At 37.6% G+C, this 23,563-nt stretch overlaps 2 long non-coding RNA genes across 2 annotated transcripts; both read right to left on the bottom strand.

Annotated features, from left to right (window-relative positions):
* Nucleotides 1–201: 201 nt before the first annotated feature.
* On the bottom strand, nucleotides 202–3,182 carry LOC130992926 (uncharacterized). The gene is made up of 2 exons (XR_009091486.1): nucleotides 2,957–3,182; nucleotides 202–1,180 (listed from the first exon to the last, which is right to left on the bottom strand). It is a non-coding gene; the product is annotated as an uncharacterized LOC130992926 (long non-coding RNA).
* Nucleotides 3,183–6,251: 3,069 nt separating this feature from the next.
* On the bottom strand, nucleotides 6,252–9,243 carry LOC130992920 (uncharacterized). The gene is made up of 2 exons (XR_009091479.1): nucleotides 9,018–9,243; nucleotides 6,252–7,246 (listed from the first exon to the last, which is right to left on the bottom strand). It is a non-coding gene; the product is annotated as an uncharacterized LOC130992920 (long non-coding RNA).
* Nucleotides 9,244–23,563: the final 14,320 nt, after the last annotated feature.

Here is a 23,563-nt window from a genome sequence, read left to right as displayed (position 1 = left end):
GCGGTAGTGCACGCACTGAAAATTTGGAGACATCATCTATATGGTGTCAGGTGTGAGATTTACACCGATCACAAAAGTCTAAAATACTTTTTCGAGCAGAACGATCTCAACATGAGACAGCGAAGGTGTCACACCCCAATTCTTGAATGAATAAATATAATCGAGGTGCAACTAATTCATAGAAATAAACAAGGAACAACCTTGTTAAAACCCGAATAATAAGATAGAGAGTCGGGATATGCCCCTTTGGATCACAAGTTTTGTTTCATGCTTCTGACAACCGACATTCATTGGCATAATTTAGTAGTGAAGAGTCTAAACTCGGTCAAATATATCATTTGAAATTTAACAAGAAGATCTTAAGTTGGAAAAACAAAAGACTGAAATGAGTAATTGCTACAGCGGAAGTCTAACATAGGAATTTAACTCTAGCCTCAGCTCCGTCCCGTCAGCACCGGCCAGCCAACCTGAAAACATTTGAAAGTATTTTTGGGCTAAGTACTAATGTACTTAGTGGGCATGCATTTTTCTGAAACATTTCATATTTTAATAAAGACAGTTTATCCAATCATACTTGACATGACTTAGAAGGTTTTAAATTGAAAGAAGTACTTCTAAGCATGTTAAAACATTTTCTTTCATTTGTGCGCACATGTCACACTCCCTTTCTGTTACTCGCTGTGATCCCGGACCTTTTAGCCACCGACGGATCCCTCATTCCCATTGCACTTGCCCTGAGGACGTAACTCAGACAAGTTGAATTGACCTCGGGACGCTACCCAGGCAGGCCTTACATGATACATGCTCCGGAACACATCCAGCCAAGCACCCTTATAACGCCTCTTACATGAATTAGTGCCCGATGGAGATCAACCCACCGAAACAACTAACAAGTGTACACAATTCTCAAATAACGTGTTAGGCCATAAGAGAACCTCGATCGATCCATGAATTGCGAGCCTTAAACAGAGCAGAGTGCACATAAATATTTTATTGGATAAACAGTTTTCATTACATTAAATAAACAATTTGCATTTCATTGAAACATTTAGAGCTTAATAACTCAATCATACTTTGTACATTTGGAAAGTAAGCCCACCTGGTTAGGCAAAGCCTGAAGATCATAATCACATATAAACCTGTCTTGGGAAAGCAACGCTAATCCCCCTGGTCACAAAGCCTACAAGAAATTCTATCCTTAATAGGTCTCATGAAACTAATCTTAATGTATTTATGGATGTACTAAACATACTTGATTCATCACGCCGGGTTTTCAAATTTAATGAATAAATACTTGAAAACTAAATTTCTTGAGTTAAGGACACCAACAATATCCTTACTCGATTTTCTTTTAGTGTTTTAGGGTTCTAGCATCCATAATTCGTTCCATTAAAGACAATCGAAAACCATCATAACCTCGTGACTAACCACATAATATCACGTAATCACGTAAACAATAAACAGAAAGAAATAAAATCCTCAAGTTTAGTATCATTAAAATCACAAGTTCACATGAACATAAAAGAAATCATGCACCATTTTATAACATTCTATACATTTCATTTTTTTTTTCATGTAAATAAATAAGAAATTCCATTATTCATTTATAAATAATAAAACATTTTAAAATCCATTGAGATGAAATAAAACATTTTAACCATTTAAAATCCATACTCAAAAAGCCTTGAAATATTATAAAAATGAGGGTTTAATCCCAAAATTTGTTTTCATTTTTAAAGTCCATCAATAAATTAAATAAAAGAACGGACCTCATTTAAAATAAATAGTCCCAACCTTAAATATTAAAATTTAAATCAAGAGATTTAAATTCACTAAAATAATTTAGTGAAAATTCAAACACATAGGCAACACAATCACATAAGGCACATAAGAATCACAATCAAACATCATTAAAATATGCTCCGTTTTTACACTGACTCAACTTCAAAATTTAAACTGTTCTGACTCCGACATCTCCTGGACTCGAGACTCATACTGAAAGAAATATCTTCGAGTCTAGAGTCAATTAAAAAAAAAATAGAGTCGAAAGCTCCAAGTGGTTTGAGAGATATGACGTTTTTACCACGATCTACCATTTCTGGCAGTTTTGTGCAACCGAAGGTTACAATTTTTGAAAAATAGTAAACGTTGTCAAAATGGGCTCAACTTTGGTGGATATCTAGATAACACAATAAGGTTGATACCATAAAAAGTTGGAAAGCTAGATCACATAGGAAGCTACTTAAATGAATGACTCGTTCCCCTGTTCTCTGAAATTCTCGGTAATAATGTGCAGTTTAGGTTTTGCATTTTAAAGAAATATCAAACGAAGTTGAAATAGCTTGAAATTTTACCAGGGTACTCAAGACTCATGTAGAAACTTGCTATAAAATTTTCAAAGCTATTATACATCGACAAACCATCGATCACAGTAGGTCAGTAGGCCTACGAAATTCTCCAATTTGTATTTAAAACTTATATATCTTAATAATATCTCTAACTTGAATATAACATCATAATTCTCAACAACAACTCATCCCAAAACTCATTTCATCACTTCTAATCATCAATCTAAACCATCACTTAACATCATAGCATGCTCAAGAACTCATATACCCACTCAAATCTTCAAATCAACATCATATAACAAAATCACATATAGAAACACATATATATCATCTTCTTCCTCAAACTAACATTTTTCATTTTTCACTTCTCAACCTCAAGCTTCAATCTCATCCATCATTAATCATCTAGATCATCTCATAAACTCAAATCCATCATCATATAACTCAAGCCAAGTCAAGAAAATAAACAACAAAATTCGTAGGGTTTCAAGCTCCTAATTTTCGAAAGTTTCATAAAAATAAATTGGGTGATTTTCTTGCTCAATCATGATCATATACTCACTCACATATCATTAATATGATCAAATAAATAATCTAAGATCACTTACTCAAGGATTTAAAAGGTGATCAAGACTTTGCTCCAACTTTGATCTTAGCTCTAGCTTCTTTGAATTTGATGAGATATGATAGTATTTGATTGGATTGGATGGTGGATTATCTCATAGTAGTGTTTGATGAAGCTTCTCTAAGCTTTCTTCAATGGACATCAATGGAGGAAAAGAGAGTATAGAGAGAGAGAGGGGAGGCCGAGAATGAAGTGTGAGGAAGAAATGAAGTGTGCTATGTCTTGCTAAGTGTAATATGGAATGTAGTGGTGGGGAGGTAGGAGTAGTGGTGGGAGAGTAGGTGGATGTGGAAGAGTAGGTGGAGAAATTAGGTGATTGAATAAAATAAAAAGTCTTCCGGTTTGTACTATGAAAACTGTAATAATCGTTCAGGGTACGCTTAAATAAATAGCTCGTGAAAATACTTGAATGCTAAATTAAATAAATATGCAATGCATAAAAATTTAATAACTAAATTTACAAATGTTTTTGTAAATCATTTTTGTTGGAATTAAAATAAATTTATTTCAAATTCTCCGGCGTAAATCATCATAATCTAAGTTCAAAATGAATTCTAAACTTAGCTGGAGGAAACGGGGTATTACATTCCTCCCTCCTTAAAAAAAATTCCGTCCTCGGAATTGCATATCTGATAATCTAGCTGGGGATACTAGTCTTTTATTTCATTCATCTCTTTCGTGGCCTTTTCCATCCTGTAATGGTTCCACTACATGACGAGAACAATATTATTGCCTCGTAAAACTTGAACCTTGCGATCAAGTATCTGGACTGGTTTTTCTTCATAACTTAAGTCCTGACTAGGACTACTTTATCTGGCTTAATCAAATGTTTTTGATTAAACACATACTTTCTTAACTGTGAGACATGAAACACATTGTGTATGTCTCCAATACTGGGCGGCAATGCCAACCTATAGGCATAGGGCCTATCTTATCTAGGATCTCAAAAGGTCCTATATAACGGGGCCGTAACTTGCCCCTCTTTCTGAAACGTATAACTCCCTTTTGAGGGAGGAACTTTGAGGAGAACTCGATCCCCAACATTGAATTCTAACTCCGATCGGCGTTTATCGGCGTAGGACATTTGTCTATCTCGAGCTTCTTTAATTCTTTGCTTGATGTGGTCGACCTTCTCAACCATCTGTTGGACCAGTTCAGGACCTAACAGCTTTCTTTCACCCACTTCATCTTAGTAAAGTGGTGAACTACATTTTCGGCCATACAAGGCCTCATCTGGATTATTCCAAATGTTGCTTGATAACTATTGTTATAAGCAAATTCTACCAGAGGTAACAAATCCTCCTAACTTCTACCTTTGTCTGCGACAATCGTTCGCAACATATCTTCTAGAATCTGAATCGTTCTTTCTGACTGTCCGTCAGTCTGAGGGTGGTACGTTGTGCTGATGTTCAGCTGAGTGCCCATTGCTTCTTGTAAACTTTTCCAGAAACGCGATGTGAATCTGGTGTCACGATCTAACGTGATAGATACAGGTACACCGTGAAGGCGTACTATCTCTTTGACATAAAACTTTGCAAGTTTCTCCAATCCAAAAGTCATTTGAATTGGCAGAAAGTGCGCTGACTTTGATAATCGGTCCACTATGACCCAAATTGCAGTGTTTCCACATGCTGACTTCAGTAGGCTCACTACGAAGTCCATGTTGATGTGCTCCCACTTCCACTCGGGAATGGGTTTCCTCTATTTCTTTCATTCCATTTCATTTTTTTTTTTACCTCCATCTTGAGGTGGTGTACATATCTTGTTTGTGCGTGAACTTTTTCCTTCTCCAATTGTTGTAGTGACTCGGTGGTGAGAGTCTCGTTCATTGCTTGTTCCTTCATAATATCTCCCTAGTTTACTAGGGGAATTGAAAATCTAATGCCGCGATTCATTTACGAACTCCTTTATGCGTTTCTCATTATTGTCCACCATGTGGACCACATATTGACAGCTGGTTGAAAACTTCATCATACTCACTACCTGCTCCAGTTCTTCGCTTGGGATTCCAAAAATCGCTTTGATTACCAAAAGACAGCTTGATACTTAGTGCATCGTTCTAATGGTTGAAAACTAATGACAAACTGAGTAATTCTAATCGCTACTATACTTATCGTGATAAAATGATATTCTATTGTGACAACTATATAGTGCGAGTCTATATATTGGGATGATGCTCTACCTCGAGATCAAAAATCTTGATTGACAATCACCGAGATCTTAGTCATGTGGGCTGGCCAGACCCAACAAAACGAATCACTCAGTCAAACGGAAGCTTCGCCCCCAATCATGTCAACGTTTTATTCATGAAAGGCTCTGGTCAAACTTCTAACTTAAAACACTTACTAACGAGTACTTCATCATAAGTCACTGGTACCATGAAAGTCCATTACTAACATCATAATCATAAGCAACATAAGTTCTTATGTGAAAAACTTAATCTTACCGCTATTGAAATAGGCTCAAGTGAATCCTTAGTCTTAAGGCATTGCCTCTATGTTGTAACATATCTATGTTAAACATTTCTATCTTATCAATCCTTACTTAAATCGATCAAGCGGTGCTATCACGACTAACATTCTCAAGGCATTCTTGGGTGGTACTCAAACAGTTTGTAAGAGGATCCACCATTCTAATCGTATAGGCAGCTAGCCTAAAACGACAACATAAAGCTCTCTCATTCGTTCATTCATACATACATACTTCTGTTTCTTTTGAAACCTTAATATATATGGACATTTAATGTCCCTTTCATGAAAACTTTGCTTGTGCCGGAAAGATTCAAGGAATCTAACTCGACCATACATTCATTGATTCGTTAAGGGCTCGGGTAGTCCCAAACATAAAATAACATTCATTGAGTCGTTATGGGTTCGGGTAGTCCCAAACACGACACTTACTTAGTTATATGAGTCGGAGACCCAAAATAACAATATGAAAGCGATTAGCAATTCATAACTTATAGCATATGGAAAGCGGTAAGCAATTCACATAGCATCATTCATTGAAAGCGCACACTTTTTCTTGAAAACTTTCATAACATCTGAAATACATATATGTATATTTTCGAAACTATTATCGTACCTTGGTTGCGGCAGTGTGACGGCGAGCTGAGGGCTACTGACATTCTTAGAAGTCTAGAGATACTATTCTAGACTCGACATCAAAAGCTTATGGTTATCAGAGTCATGAAAGAAAACTCATGCTCTGATACCATTCTGTCACACCCCAATTCTTGAATGAATAAATATAATCGAGGTGCAACTAATTCATAGAAATAAACAAGGAACAACCTTGTTAAAACCCGAATAATAAGATAGAGAGTCGGGATATGCCCCTTTGGATCACAAGTTTTGTTTCATGCTTCTGACAACCGACATTCATTGGCATAATTTAGTAGTGAAGAGTCTAAACTCGGTCAAATATATCATTTGAAATTTAACATGAAGATCTTAAGTTGGAAAAACAAAAGACTGAAATGAGTAATTGCTACAGCGGAAGTCTAACATAGGAATTTAACTCTAGCCTCAGCTCCGTCCCGTCAGCACCGGCCAGCCAACCTGAAAACATTTGAAAGTATTTTTGGGCTAAGTACTAATGTACTTAGTGGGCATGCATTTTTCTGAAACATTTCATATTTTAATAAAGACAGTTTATCCAATCATACTTGACATGACTTAGAAGGTTTTAAATTGAAAGAAGTACTTCTAAGCATGTTAAAACATTTTCTTTCATTTGTGCGCACATGTCACACTCCCTTTCTGTTACTCGCTGTGATCCTGGACCTTTTAGCCACCGACGGATCCCTCATTCCCATTGCACTTGCCCTGAGGACGTAACTCAGACAAGTTGAATTGACCTCGGGACGCTACCCAGGCAGGCCTTACATGATACATGCTCCGGAACACATCCAGCCAAGCACCCTTATAACGCCTCTTACATGAATTAGTGCCCGATGGAGATCAACCCACCGAAACAACTAACAAGTGTACACAATTCTCAAATAACGTGTTAGGCCATAAGAGAACCTCGATCGATCCATGAATTGCGAGCCTTAAACAGAGCAGAGTGCACATAAATATTTTATTGGATAAACAGTTTTCATTACATTAAATAAACAATTTGCATTTCATTGAAACATTTAGAGCTTAATAACTCAATCATACTTTGTACATTTGGAAAGTAAGCCCACCTGGTTAGGCAAAGCCTGAAGATCATAATCACATATAAACCTGTCTTGGGAAAGCAACGCTAATCCCCCTGGTCACAAAGCCTACAAGAAATTCTATCCTTAATAGGTCTCATGAAACTAATCTTAATGTATTTATGGATGTACTAAACATACTTGATTCATCACGCCGGGTTTTCAAATTTAATGAATAAATACTTGAAAACTAAATTTCTTGAGTTAAGGACACCAACAATATCCTTACTCGATTTTCTTTTAGTGTTTTAGGGTTCTAGCATCCATAATTCGTTCCATTAAAGACAATCGAAAACCATCATAACCTCGTGACTAACCACATAATATCACGTAATCACGTAAACAATAAACAGAAAGAAATAAAATCCTCAAGTTTAGTATCATTAAAATCACAAGTTCACATGAACATAAAAGAAATCATGCACCATTTTATAACATTCTATACATTTCATTTTTTTTTTCATGTAAATAAATAAGAAATTCCATTATTCATTTATAAATAATAAAACATTTTAAAATCCATTGAGATGAAATAAAACATTTTAACCATTTAAAATCCATACTCAAAAAGCCTTGAAATATTATAAAAATGAGGGTTTAATCCCAAAATTTGTTTTCATTTTTAAAGTCCATCAATAAATTAAATAAAAGAACGGACATCATTTAAAATAAATAGTCCCAACCTTAAATATTAAAATTTAAATCAAGAGATTTAAATTCACTAAAATAATTTAGTGAAAATTCAAACACATAGGCAACACAATCACATAAGGCACATAAGAATCACAATCAAACATCATTAAAATATGCTCTGTTTTTACACTGACTCAACTTCAAAATTTAAACTGTTCTGACTCCGACATCTCCTGGACTCGAGACTCATACTGAAAGAAATATCTTCGAGTCTAGTTTCATTTAAAAAAAAATAGAGTCGAAAGCTCCAAGTGGTTTGAGAGATATGACGTTTTTACCACGATCTACCATTTCTGGCAGTTTTGTGCAACCGAAGGTTACAATTTTTGAAAAATAGTAAACGTTGTCAAAATGGGCTCAACTTTGGTGGATATCTAGATAACACAATAAGGTTGATACCATAAAAAGTTGGAAAGCTAGATCACATAGGAAGCTACTTAAATGAATGACTCGTTCCCCTGTTCTCTGAAATTCTCGGTAATAATGTGCAGTTTAGGTTTTGCATTTTAAAGAAATATCAAACGAAGTTGAAATAGCTTGAAATTTTACCAGGGTACTCAAGACTCATGTAGAAACTTGCTATAAAATTTTCAAAGCTATTAGACATCGACAAACCATCGATCACAGTAGGTCAGTAGGCCTACGACTCCAATTTGTATTTAAAACTTATATATCTTAATAATATCTCTAACTTGAATATAACATCATAATTCTCAACAACAACTCATCCCAAAACTCATTTCATCACTTCTAATCATCAATCTAAACCATCACTTAACATCATAGCATGCTCAAGAACTCATATACCCACTCAAATCTTCAAATCAACATCATATAACAAAATCACATATAGAAACACATATATATCATCTTCTTCCTCAAACTAACATTTTTCATTTTTCACTTCTCAACCTCAAGCTTCAATCTCATCCATCATTAATCATCTAGATCATCTCATAAACTCAAATCCATCATCATATAACTCAAGCCATGTCAAGAAAATAAACAACAAAATTCGTAGGGTTTCAAGCTCCTAATTTTCGAAAGTTTCATAAAAATAAATTGGGTGATTTTCTTGCTCAATCATGATCATATACTCACTCACATATCATTAATATGATCAAATAAATAATCTAAGATCACTTACTCAAGGATTTAAAAGGTGATCAAGACTTTGCTCCAACTTTGATCTTAGCTCTAGCTTCTTTGAATTTGATGAGATATGATAGTATTTGATTGGATTGGATGGTGGATTATCTCATAGTAGTGTTTGATGAAGCTTCTCTAAGCTTTCTTCAATGGACATCAATGGAGGAAAAGAGAGTATAGAGAGAGAGAGGGGAGGCCGAGAATGAAGTGTGAGGAAGAAATGAAGTGTGCTATGTCTTGCTAAGTGTAATATGGAATGTAGTGGTGGGGAGGTAGGAGTAGTGGTGGGAGAGTAGGTGGATGTGGAAGAGTAGGTGGAGAAATTAGGTGGAGAAATTAGGTGATTGAATAAAATAAAAAGTCTTCCGGTTTGTACTATGAAAACTGTAATAATCGTTCAGGGTACGCTTAAATAAATAGCTCGTGAAAATACTTGAATGCTAAATTAAATAAATATGCAATGCATAAAAATTTAATAACTAAATTTACAAATGTTTTTGTAAATCATTTTTGTTGGAATTAAAATAAATTTATTTCAAATTCTCCGGCGTAAATCATCATAATCTAAGTTCAAAATGAATTCTAAACTTAGCTGGAGGAAACGGGGTATTACAGAAGGTGGCTCGAATTAGTGAAAGACTATGACTGTGGTATAAATTATCACCCAGGGAAGGCCAATGTAGTAGCCGACGCATTGAGCCGCAAGGTCCCATCGAAACTGGGATACATCCTTACAAAGGAAGAAGAGCTCATACGAGATTTTGATAGTATGAGATTAGAGGTGATAAAACCACCTGCTACAATAGCGGGGGTGGTCGCGATTATACCGAATTTGAGGAAAATGGTGGTAGAAGCTCAGAGGAAAGATGAAAAGTTGGAGAATTTATGAGTGAAGATAAGAGAATGAAATCACAAGAACTATCACGAAGAAGCCGACAATGCTATTTTCCTTGAAAATATAATATGCATTCCCCATGATGAAGAACTCAAGAACAAGATCATGAGCGAAGCCCGTGACACTCCGTATGCCGCCCACCTAAAAAGCACTAAGATGTATCAAGATCTAAAATAGACCTTCTGGTGGGAAGGAATAAAACGAGATGTGGCCTTATTCGTCGAAAAGTGTCTAGTTTGTCAGCAAGTAAAGGCTTTGCACCAAAGACCCTACGACGCACTACAACCTTTGGAGATCCTAGAATGGAAGTGGACGATATTGTTATGGATTTTGTCACAGGACTACCAAAGACATGACGAGGTAACACGGCGATATCAAGATCACTAAGATGTATCAAGATCTAAAATAGACCTTCTGGTGGGAAGGAATAAAACGAGATGTGGCCTTATTCGTCGAAAAGTGTCTAGTTTGTCAGCAAGTAAAGGCTTTGCACCAAAGACCCTACGACGCACTACAACCTTTGGAGATCCTAGAATGGAAGTGGACGATATTGTTATGGATTTTGTCACAGGACTACCAAAGACATGACGAGGTAACACGGCGATATGGGTCATTATTGACAGACTCACAAAGAGTGCACACTTTCTGCCTATCCCCATCACGTATGGATCAGATAAGTTAGCCCAACTCTACATCAAGGAGATCGTGCGTTTACATGGGGTGCCGAAGACAATCACGTCCGACAGAGACTCTAAGTTTACCTCCAGATTCTGGATAAGCTTGCAAAAGGAATTGGGGACAAGGTTGAATTTCAGCACAACTTTCCACCCACAGACCGACGGCCAGTCCGAAAGGACAATTCAAACGCTAGAAGATATGTTAAGGACTGTCGTGCTAGATAAAGGAGAAGATTGGAAGCGTGTGTTGCCACTAATCGAATTTGCTTACAACAACAACTATCAAGCAACTATCGCCATGGCACCTTATGAGGCGTTATACGGGAAGAAATGTAGATCGCCGCTTTACTGGGATGAAGTGGGCGAAAGAAGAATCTTGGGGCCAGATACAGTAGGCGAGATGATCGAAATCATCCGTCAGATTCGACAGCGTATTAAAGAAGCCCAGGATAGACAGAAGTCTTATGCCGACAAACGTTGAACCAACTTGCAGATTGAGTGTGGGGATAAAGTCTTTTTGAAGGTTTCTCCCTTTAAAGGGATTATAAGATTTGGCGTGAAGGGTAAGCTTAGACCCCGTTTTATAGGACCCTATGAGATCCTAGAAAGGGTGGACCCGGTAGCTTACAGGCTGGCGTTACCGCCAAGCCTTGGGAATTTGCATAATGTGTTTCATGTGTCGCAATTGAGGAAATATGTTTATGATCCAAAGCACGTGATCCAAAGGGACGACGTTATCCTTAGTCCAGATATGAGCTATGAAGAGAGACCCGAATCTATTCTAGATCGAAAAGTTTAAGTACTAAGAAATAAGTCGATACCATTAGTAAAAGTCCTTTAGATGCACCATGATCAAGGAGAGGCGACATGGGAACTCGAGTCTAGCATGAAGGAGAAGTACCCAGAATTATTTCCTGAGGTACAAATTTCGGGACGAAATTTCTTTTAAGGGGGATAGTATGTCATATCCCGGCTTTTAATAACTGATTAAAGGCTTAATTATTAATAATTAGGGTTCAGCATCCATTAATAAAACTGATTTTATTTATCAGTTGTGATTTAATTGTTTTACGTTTGGTTGATGCGCTTGATTTTATTTACTTAAATCAATTTGAGATTTAAAGGATTTTATGCATAAGTTTTAATTCGTAGGTTGAGCATAATATATGAACATGATTTCTTTTAAATTGGGCATGAAGTCATGAATTTCCTTTTAAATGGATTATTATATTTTTATCAAAGATTTTATTACAATAATTTTATTTGAGATCTTTTTAATTTTATTAAAGTCATGAGTTATTAATTGATCTTATCTTACCATCCCACTTGCATTATTTAATTATTTTTGACTAAATATCTCATAATCCTCATCCATGCTTTTTCTTTTCTCTCTCTTATCCACTTGCAAGCTTTAAACTTCTCTGATAAGCTAACTTCTCTCTTAAGCATAAATTTCCTAATTCCCTTTCTCACCCCTTTCTCACCTTCACCCTCGGCTAAAAAAACAAAAGAGGAAAGAAACTCCAAATTAGCTTCCATTTCCAAAATCAGTTCCGGATCTCAAGTCTCGACTGCTCCCAAGCTTCCAAATCAGGTGATTAATTAATTAATCTCCATTAATTCTTTTTTTTTCAGTTTCAAAGAGAGAACAATTCATTCTTATACTTGATTTCCAATTCACAGATTTCTGCTAAATACCAAATACCACCAAATCAAGGTTACTCCAATTCCTCTCCACTCTATCTTGATTAATTTCGAATCAAGCATCAGAGAACAACAGAATACACACGCACACATTTTACTATATTCTCTAATCTATTACAAGTACAGATCAGTTTTTGTAAATAGAAATGATGAAAGAACAGATTTTAAAACCCTAACTTTGCTGTTGTGAGTCTGGACTGAAATTTGGAGGGTTCCTTGTGTTTTGCTTGTGTGTGTTGTTCAAATCGTGAGAGGGGAAGGAGGGAGCAGCAGGCGGCTGCTCGGCGCCGGCAACGGCGGCGCGGCGGCAACTGCCGCCCAGTCCCTGTTCTGCCAAAATGAGAGAGAAGAGAAAAAAGTTTAGGATTTCAGTTTTGAAACAAAAAGAGAGAGAGAGAGAGAGAGGGGAGGACGGAGAGAAAATGAGGGAAGAGGGACTTATCTTTCCGGAGGCGGCCTCGGCAGTGGCGATACGACGGCGGGAGCGGCGACGCTCGGCTTTTCACAACGGCCGGAGAAGGTACATGCAGCGACGAAGAGGCCTCTGCCACCCTGTTCCAAGGCTGGGGACGACCAGGCGGCGCCGTGCTTGGCCACGGCGGAGGCGGCAGTGGCACGCGAAGGAGGCGAAGGCGACTGTACCAGCGAGAGAGAGGGAAGAGGAGACCGAGGGAGTGAAAAGAGAGGGGACGAGGCGACGGCGAGGCGGCGCGCCGGAGGCGGAGCCGCCCTCAGCCGAGTGAGAGTGAGAGAGGCGAGAGGGAGCCGAGAGGGAGAGTGAAGAGAGAGGCTTGTGTGTTTGTATGTTATGTGTGTACATATATGTTAGGATTAGTTTTTTTTTTTATTGGGCTTAAGCCCTCTAATGAGGTTGGGCCGAGAGAAAAAAAAAAGTGAGAGGGGAATGGGCCGATTTTATTTAGTTTAATCCTGCTGGGCCCATTTCGTTTTAAAAGCTGATGTGTTTTTATTTAAATTGATTGGGCCCCATTTTAATTGATTTTGGACTGTTAATTGATTAATAAAGCCTACGAATTTTGGCCTTATTTCTTTTATAAGTGTTTGAATTTTCACTATATTATTTTAGTGAATTTAAATCTTTTGATTTAACTTTTAATATTGAAAGTTGGGACTATTTATTTTAAATGAAGTCCGTTCTTTTATTTAAATTTATTGATGGACTTTAGAAGAAATATTTTGGGATTAAGCCCTCATTTATTATAATATTTCAAGGCTTTATGAGTATGGGTTTTAAATGGTTAAAATGTTTTTATTTCACCTCAATGGGATTTAAAATGACTTATTTAAGGTATATGTACACGAATAATGGTGCATGATCTTATCGCTTATGTGAGCACGTGATTTTTTTAAAATGATATTAAGTTAAGGATATTGATTTCTTTTATCTTGTTTGTTATGTGATTAGACGAGGTATGTTGGTTTTTGACTGTCTTTAATGGAACGAATTATGGATGCTAGAACCCTAAAACTAAAAGATACCCTAGGCTCGTAAAATCAGACTTTGTCTTATGACAATTTCTTCACGAACTTACCGACTCTTCATCAATGAAGGTCCGGGCGACGGAAAGTGAAGCCGAAGAAGAAGCGACTCCACGCGCCAGCTTTAAGAACGTTTAAGGTGGGCATTACTTTTACTACGTATATAGAGATCCCCTGCGAGACGTAGGCCTCTTATACAAATATATGTGCATGATATGTTTTAACTGTTAATTTCAGTTTATTTTTATTATGCCCAAATGATAAATGACTCTTATGAAATGAGATGAAATGTTTACGAAATGAAATGAAAAGTTTATGAAATGATTGACTGCCAAAAATGTTCATGTTTTACGTATGTATCCTATCTGTGTTGGTTCGCCAACTTTAAAGGAAATCCAATTGGGATCCTATGCTAGACAAAGGTCGCTAGCTAGGGTTAACGTGTACACTCATGGAGACCGCGAGTCGCTTGCGACCAGTCTTGGCGTCCGTGGTAAGGAGGCCTCCTTCCCGGCGCGTGACAGAAAGGAACAGATATGGATCATATGAAGGAAAATGGGTCGGCCGGCCAATCTTATGAAAATAAAAGAAATGTTTTAGTAAGCGCAGGTCTTTCAAGAAAACCCCTGTGTGTTACTGTTATGGCAGTTCAATTTATATATGTATGCATATTGTATTTTCGGCTTGTGCCCACTGAGTATTTTTATACTCAGCCCTGCATGTATTTCTAAATGTGCAGGTTGAGCAGGCGATGGAATGGATTGGTGTTGAGCGGATTCTCTTTTAATGATTAAGTAATGAAACCTTGAGTATGTATCTTCATATGCATAACTCACACGTATTTCCGCTGCAACCCTCTGATTTTTGTTATCGCTTCTATAAGAACTTAATACTATTTTATTTCGGATGATGTCACATGGGTCCAGTATTTTAATATGAACGTTTGTAATTACCCAAGCAGTTATATATATATATATTGTAATTGCTTTAAATGAATATCTTTTTCGTAAAGTGTTTAAGTCACAAATAAACTTCCTTTTTTCCCCGTTTCTTAATTCCCACCCCGAGTCATAACCCCGATTAATCCGTACTTAGGTATAGTGGGCTGTGACATCAGTAGTGAGAGTAGCGGAGTCAAACTCCTTCTCCAAGTTGCGGTGAGCATCAGAGGATCCCATAGTACCTACACATAGACAAATGTGAGAAAAATTCAAATAACAAATGAGTCGATCTTCCCTTCACGACCGAAATTCCCAATATAAGAAATCCAGAACACCGGCGCAGAGGCCGTGAAAATATTTTCCCTCAAGATAACTCTATACACTGGGAAATAAACCCAGGGCATAGATTGAAATAACAGAGCCCGAATAACAGAAGTTTCCCCTAGTGTGCTCGTATTAAGATCCGGCAGAAGAAACAGAGTGTCAAGAGAACTAAAGTAAGAGACCCAAAGATAGACATAAACAGAGCAACCACCAAGAAACTTGTTAGTGCAATACGTTAGGCATGATACATAATAAGAATCAAGCAAGAAAACGAACACCGTAACCCAAAATTACCACGATCGTGCGCTAAAATAACCACAAAACCCAAAAACAACAGAGTTATCACAGCAATCATCCGGATTACTAGCATAGCGCGTTAAATAGGGTATAAAACAAAGATTAGCCGAAGAAAACATGGAGAACACCGATAATTGTCACCCTTAAACGAAGAATACCCGCGAATCCACAGCGCAAGCCCAACACAACAGAAATAGAGTACCACCCCACAACCCACCGATAGAAAACGAAGATTACCCGCAAAAACATGGAAACTATCGATAATTATCACCTTTAAACGAAGGACACCAGCAAATCAACAGCACAAACCCAATATAACAAAAACAGAGTGCTAACCGGCATATTACCGGTGCAAAACCCGTAAATCCACAGCAAAAACCCAACACAACCAAAAACAGAGTACTACCCCACAATCCACCGATAGAAACGTCAGATCTATAAGAAAAACCCCAATTCTACGAAGAAACCTGGCATTCGCCTACAAATAAACCGATCAATCGGTAAATAAACACAAATCCCCCCAATTCACGGTTTACGACTTTCACCACCTTTCCCCATGCACAAAAAAATGTAAATAAACACAGATCGCAGAAGCTTAAAAGCAAATCAGCTCGAAAAACGTAATTAACGGATCGAATTCATCTGGGTGCCCGAATTATCGGCTAAAACGGTGCCGACACACGCAAACCCGATTGGAATTTCAGATCTGCATGCGCCGGCGACCACAAACTCACATCCTAGCTCAGTTACTTTCCCACAGACGGCGCCAATTTGATGAGACAAGGAACCAACACCTAGACTAAAGAGCGGTAAACATAGACTATACCTAGTGTGATTCAACGGAGGAGACAAAGAAAGCAGTTGGAATGCCGGAACTCAAGAGAAAAACTATTGCTGTATTGAGAATTAGAGATAACGTAAATTACAAAGGAGCACGTCAAAAGCTATTTATAGATTACAACTGAGGACAAAAAGGTAAAATCAGTGTTGGGGCATGCACTTGGCATGGTCGAGGGTCATAACGGTAAATTCACCTTCACGCGGGAAATCTTCCACGTTTCTGGCGATTCCGCTGGTGAAGACCGTTCCTCTGGCGAGGGTGACTCTTCTGGCGAAAGTGGCTTCTCTGGCGAAGGTGCCTCTTCTGACATGCATGATTCCTCTGATGAGATTGATTCTTCTGGCAAGGGCCATTTCTCTGGTGAGCTTGATTCTTCTGGCGAGGGCCTTTTCTCTGGCGAGGATGACCTCTCTGGTATAAGCTGCTCCTCTGACAAGTGTGATTCCTCTGATAAGAGTGATTCCTCTGGTGCAATCCGCTTCTCTGCCATATTCATTCCGCTGGTACATGGCTAATTCCTCTGATTTACCTCATTTCCCTACTCTGCACATATCACTTCTCATCAGCAGGGCTGAATATAAAAATACTCAGTGGACATATGCCAAAATACATTCATGCATAACATATATATATATATATATATATATATATATATATAAATTGTACTACCAACACATGAGTTTTTCTTGAAAGACATGTGTTTACTAATACATTTATTTCATTTTTATAAAGTCGATTGGCTGATCATTTTCCTTCATATGATCCATATCTGTCCTTTTTGTCACGTACTGGGAATGAGGCCTCCTTCCACGGATGCCAAGACCGGTCGCAAGCGACTCACGGTCTCCATAAGTGTACACGTTAACCAGTACTAGCAAACCTTCATCTAGCATAGGATCTGAATTCGATTTCCTTTAAAGTTGGCGAACCAACACAGATATGATACATACGTAAAACATAAACATTTTTGGCAGACAATCATTTCATAGATCATTCCATTTCATTTCATAAGAGCCATTCACCATTTCAACATTTCATAAAACTAAAATTAACAGTTAAATCATATCATGCTTTCATTCGTATAAGAGGCCCACAACACGCAGGGGATCTCTATATACGTGTTAGGTCCGGGGGGTCTCGAATAGGTGTATGGGGGGGGGAATACACCTATAGGCTATTTTTACAACAATCTACCGACCTCAATCAGAGAGATCTCAGTCAGAGATTAGAACGAAACTTTGCATGCAAACAAGACACCTGTTTTACCGAAATTAGTTTTGACCAACAGGGTTGACGACTGATACTGAAAGCTCTTCAGTAAAGAGTTATCATTTATGTTGCTGGAACTTAACTGATCCAAGTAAGGGCTTCAGTCGTGTTTGCAAAGATAGAGATGATATCACTCTTCCTTACTATCAGAGGATAGTTCAGTCAGATTGATATCATACGCAGCGGAAATTAAACTTAGTTTCGTAATAGCCTCGGTGGAGCAGATAGTTGGATTAAGGTTTCTCTTTGCTGTTAGTCAGTGTTCAGTTTTATCAATTGAAATAGCACAAGTATGAATGTAAAACTGAAAGCTGTAAATAACACAAAGACTTTTACATGGTTCGGAAAAACCCTTTCCTACATCCACGGCTGGTTGATCAGACCAATAATCCACTCCGCAAGTGCTTCACTGGTGCACTGCAAACCGTACCCGTGTGCTTGCCTGGTGCACACAACCGTAAACTGAAGATAACCCCTCTTCAGCACCCACACACCTCGCGTAGGATTTCCCTGCTAAGCACACCTCGTGCTCAGACTTTCCACTCAGAGTTCAGAGTACCTTCCTGAACTCCGAATCACTCAAACACTCTTATGGGGGAGAGGTTTAAACGAGTGCCAACTATACTTACAAAGAACAAGTTCTTTGAAGCAAGTTTGACCTTTGGCTTCTGGGTAAACAGATATATGCCTAGGGTCTAAGAGAATGTATGTAATCAGCAGTGACTGATTTTGGTTTTGGAATTCTCTTCTTCGATTCAAGCTTTGGGCGGTTAAGCTTTAGGCTGAGTAGCAATTTCGGCAGAGCTTCAGCTTATGTCGTTGAATCGGTGAAGATTGAAGTAATCCTCGAGCGCTATTTGTAGGAGAACTCTTGAATAGATCCGTTGGCATAAATCGTCCTCAAGATTTCTTCCGTTGGAGAGCAATTCGATTTTTGGGCTGAGGCTTCAATCTTCGAGGTTCCTTGTCTGTGTGGAAACGGCTCTCTTTGATGGACAGGAGATGTCACATCTCTGAAAAGTAACCACCAGATAGGAATGACCTCTGCAGAGATAAGATATTCTGAGATCTCTGCATTTAATGCGGCTGTACTTGAGCGTACGTGGCTTCCTCTGAACGTTGGAAGATCAGTCCTAGGACGAATGTTCAACTGATACTTGACTTTAGTATCAGTCTTTTGCGCGCATTAAATAATCAGTCTTCAACTGATTCTTCAACTGATACTTCAGTTGGTAACTCCAGTCTTCAGTCTTCGTTCTTCAGTCTTCAGTCTTCAGTCTTCGACACTGCAACTAGACTAGAAACGAACTCTAACACTTGAGTTCAAAACTATTCTAGTCTATTACACATAAGTCCTATGAATTTTGGTATCATCAAAACAAGGGTTAGGATATTCCACAAGGTTCCCAACAATACGTATAGTAAAAGTAATACCCATCTGGACTCCTACTTACTCTTTCTTTATTAACTCTTGCTTTACCACGCTTCCTTCCGTCGCTCGTGCCTTCAGGTAGCATAAACGGTGTAGGTAGTTCATATAACAAAACATCAATCAATCAGTAACCTTCTTACTGATAGCTCTACTCTTATCTTAGTACTAGTCTATCAATGTCTCATCACTTTACTCCAACTATCTCGATCTCCCATCAATCAAACTTCCTAAGTAATCATCATTTCTATTCCCGACTTATCACCTAATTTAGGACTAGACTTCATCAAGAAATAAACACATAGATAAGCACATGGAATAATTAATCAAGTTCGATAACATCTTAGCAACATATTCAAAACGTTTTGTAAAATCGAGAAAAATATTTTTAGTTGGGGAAAAATTCCCAAAAATTTGATTTAGAAAGCCACAGACATATAATAGAACATTCTTAAATCAATTTCCTAAAAATAATTCACAAAAGAAAGTAATTCCGATTTATGTCACTTTTAACAAACAAACCTCTAGATTTCTTCATCGAAAAATTCTCAAAAACTCACGTTAAACTCACATGATACACAATAGCACAAATAAATGATCATATAACTCATAACTCTTCCAACATGGAAGATTCCTTTCATATATACAAACTAAACTCGGGAATTTTCACAACTCAATATTTTCATTCAATTTAACCATGCTTTCACCTTTCTAATAGTCTAATTAGCACATAGAAGTCATTAAACCAAACATTTATCTTATTAATAAAAAAATACCCAATTTCTAGTAAACTAAACTCAATCAACTCTCTACATATATCTCAATTACTCAAATTTGTCCTTAATCAACATTCCTATCATGCTCATAGTCACATAATTTCAAACAATTTTGAAATCTAACAAGTAAATCAAAAAATCCCAAATTTTGATAAACTAATTAAACTTTTTGAAAATCTTTAAACATGTATAATTCATCAATCAAACCTTAGATCTATCAAATTGACACACTTAAATGCATACATAAATCATCAATTAGCAATTTAAAGCATAGAAACAATTATGCCCAAATTTCATCAAACTAACTCACATCAAACTTCCAATCAATTTCAATCATCAATTCAATCCATGAAACACCATATTAATACTCCCAGTAGCATATATCACCAATCAATTCATCACTTAAGTCCCAAATTTAAAACTTCCCAAATTAGACAAACTAAACTATTTCAAATCTCATAATCCTTTTTAAATCTATTCTTTTACACATGGAAATCAATATCATAGGTCCTCAATTGCATAAATATCAGCTCAATTTAAGAAAAGGAAATGAATTTTTTTTTGAAGGGTATGAACCCTAATTTTTGAAAATTTGAAAAATAAAAGAGAGGATGTTTTTCTTGTTTGATTCATCAATACACACACATATACAACACCATAAGGTATGGATCTAAGTGGATTTATCACTTACTCAAAGACTTCAATAAAAAGAGAGACTTTCTTGACTCAACTCTTGAAACTCCTTCAATCCTTGCTCTTGATTCAAAGTAGTTGATGTTTAGACTTGATTTTGATGGAGATCTAAGTGTAGAAATGATTCTTGGAGCTTTGAAATGATCTTCAATGGTGGTAGTGAGATAAAAAGAGTGAGAGGGGAAGAGAGTGTAGAGAGGGCGTGAGTTTTTTTTTTTGGAATGAGAGAGAGTTGTTTTGATTTAGTCATCAACTTGCTCACTAAGCTACTTAGTCATTTAATGCTCATTAAAAGCCCACTTCGCTACTTGATGCAAAATCTCCAAAGCTAAATACTAAACTATTGATGTTACTGTAGGGAAATTAATGAAATATCATAGCCCTTGTTTTGATGATACCCAAATCTCTAAGGTTCTTTCTATAGCATTAGTTTTTCTCGTTGAGCTCAAGTGTTAGAGTATAAAGTACTTAGAATAAGACTCTGGCTTGCTGACTGATGTGTAAAGACATCGCAACTGAAGTCATTCCGACTGAAGCATCGCGAGACATTCCAGACTGAAGAATGAATGCAAGTTCCAGTCAGATGCTACTCAAAGGATTCATGCCTAAAGCAAAGTGAGAAGGGCCAACGATCTTTTTACTCTCGACTGAACCAAGGAGTATCAGACACACAACATTAAATGCCATGTACGAAGCATTAAATGCAGAAGATTTGACGACCGTCCTTGCAAGGACCAAACTTTCTCTTTTCTTGTAAAGCTGCAGAAGTAACAAGCTCCAAGACAACTCCGATTCAAATTCAACTATGAATGAGCTTGCAAAGATTTCCACCTTAGCCCATGAAGTGACTACATCTCACAACGGCATGAATTTCGAAGACCTTCTTTCCAACGGAACTATTCGGAACTCCTTTTATAAATAGCGTCGAGGATCAACCGCAAATCTTTACTGATTCAATAACATAGCCAAAGTGAAGGAATATTAAATTGAATAAATACTCGATTGCCGGATGATCGTTTCTTGGATTATTATTAATTCATCATACAACGATTAAATCCTAACATGCTCCTATGAATTTAACAGCTGCACACAGGTGTTAGGAAAACTTACTTGAAAATCGGATGCACAAACTGTTGATGATCGTGTCGAAAGAATCTGACTCCAGCTCTGATCTTCTCGACTGTATCCCGCTCAATTCCCAACGTTGGATGGACAACGAGCTATGAAAATTGCCAAGACAGAAAGACCACACACGTTTCCTGCGCCTCCCTCTGCTCTCAAAACCCTAATTTTTTATCAGTGTGTTTTCCTGAGAGCTGACAGCTGTATTTAATAATACAGAAAAGGAGGAGGGGGCGCCAGTTTCTAGTGAGGGCCGAAAATCTGCCCTACTTGGGCTAGGAGACATTGGGCCAGCCCAGGGACCAGATACAAGGAATAAAGATGGGCCTCAAATAAATTAATTTATCTATGGTCAGCCCAGACCATAATTAATTTATAAATATCAGTTCATTCCACTAGAGAACCGATACTGACTTACCCCTTTATTGCCGGTGATGAGTCGGGGCTTGTATTTAGACTTATCAAATCTCCGTATTTAAAATATCCGACATCCATTAATTAATTAGACTTAAATTAATTAATCTCTTAATAATTCCTTAAGCAGTACCACTCAAACTTTATTATTACGCCTGAACTTAATCAACCTGCAGGGTTTAGCGCAATAAACCTTATTGAGCTCCTTAAGGGGATGTCATTATCCTATACCGGATACGGGTACTAATACAGATAATCAAATATCATATATTAACCGCTATCACCCAAGATACAGAGTACTCGAGTTAGTATATAACTTTCACCCATAGTAAGTCAAAGTGATATACGAATTAATATATATATCTGAATACTTATTAGTATTAAGATTTATAAGTCACCGAGATCTTGATTCTTCACTTAAGTCAGATAGAAGAATACATCTCAAACTGTGGTCCTATCAATACGTAATGACGTACCAGTATAGACAAGTAGCCAAGACAAACTACTTCCATCTATATCTCTTAAGGTTATTCCAATTATATGGTCTTATGTGATCTACAACACACCATATAATCTACTTATACAGAGATAAAGAACATACATATGCAATCATGAACACAATCAGATAGGAGATAAGAATAGTGAATACAGGAATCATTGTATAGAAGCATAAAGTTCTTGCTTTCAGTATACAAATCCAACAATCTCCCACTTATACTAAAGCAAAACTTTTAGTATACAATGTGTCTAAATACTAGCTATTACAAAAACTTCACTTCATCTCTCCCACTTATACTGAAAGTTTTCCCTAAGTGGGTGGCATCAACCGCAATCCCATCCCTCGAGCATGCTTCTCATAGGTCTTTTGCGGTAAGCTTTTCGTGAAAGGATCAGCTAGGTTCTCCAATGTGTCAATCTTTTCTACTAGCACATCTCCTCTGTTTACGATTTCTCGTATAATGTGGTACTTTCTCTCTATGTGTTTGGACGCCTTGTGGCTCCTGGGTTCCTTAGAATTTGCCACTGCACCCGAGTTATCACAATAAATTATGATACTCTTAGGCAAATTAGGGACCACTCCTAGATCCAAGATGTAGTTCCGGAACCATACAGCCTCCTTAGCAGCTTCCGAAGCAGCTACATACTCGGCTTCCATGGTGGAGTCTGCAATGCACTTCTGCTTTGCACTCCGCCACGATACGGCTCCACCTCCCAAGGTAAACACATAACCAGAGGTAGATCTCTTCTCATCCCGGTCAGCCTGGAAATCCGAATCGGTGTAACCCAAAGGAAATAGACTGTCTGACTGGTAAACTAGCCTATAATCTCGAGTCCGTTTCAGGTACTTGAGAATATGCTTTACCGCAGTCCAGTGTCCTGGTCCAGGGTTCGACTGATATCTTGCAACCATGCCAACGACATAGCAAATATTAGGTCTCGTGCATAGCATCGCATACATGAGGCTACCTACGGCGGAAGCATAAGGTATCTTCCTCATCTCCTCAACCTCACTAGGCGTCTTAGGACACATGTCCTTAGACAGAGGAATGCCATGTCTAAAAGGTAGCAAGCCTTTCTTGGCATTTTGCATGCTAAAACGAGCAATCACAGTATCAATGTAAGACGCTTGAGATAAGCTCAACATCCTTTTCTGGCGATCAC

The sequence above is a fragment of the Salvia miltiorrhiza genome, chromosome 7 (assembly GCF_028751815.1).
Source record: "Salvia miltiorrhiza cultivar Shanhuang (shh) chromosome 7, IMPLAD_Smil_shh, whole genome shotgun sequence".
NCBI lineage: Eukaryota > Viridiplantae > Streptophyta > Magnoliopsida > Lamiales > Lamiaceae > Salvia > Salvia miltiorrhiza.
Note: the sequence above shows the minus strand (reverse complement) of the source record. Positions and strands in the feature narration are given on the sequence as shown.